This window comes from Gavialis gangeticus, unplaced genomic scaffold (assembly GCF_001723915.1).
Source record: "Gavialis gangeticus isolate Ggan-Ray unplaced genomic scaffold, GavGan_comp1, whole genome shotgun sequence".
Classification (NCBI taxonomy): domain Eukaryota; kingdom Metazoa; phylum Chordata; order Crocodylia; family Gavialidae; genus Gavialis; species Gavialis gangeticus.
The window spans coordinates 32,967,077-32,967,386 of record NW_017729006.1 but is presented as its reverse complement, the minus strand read 5'-3'; positions in this window follow the sequence as shown (position 1 = coordinate 32,967,386).

Here is a 310-nt window from a genome sequence, read left to right as displayed (position 1 = left end):
GAAGTGGTTCAGAGCTTCTGAACCACTTCGGAAAAGCTTCGGAGCCACTTTGGCGATCCGGCCATAGGGTATAATGGGGAATCAATGAAATATCTGTAACTTTGTTGTTTGTTGTCTGATTGGGGTGAACCTTGTAGAGATGGTAGCCTCTGTTGAGAGCATGAAGCCTGCCAAGTTTCACGAAAATCAGTGCAGGGGTTTGGGAGGAACTGCACCCCAAATTCCTGAAAGCAAAATTCATGTCACGTGTGTGTTTTACACCATGGGGGGTGTGAAAACTGCAGGGGTCGTAGCTGCTGGTGAGGCCAAA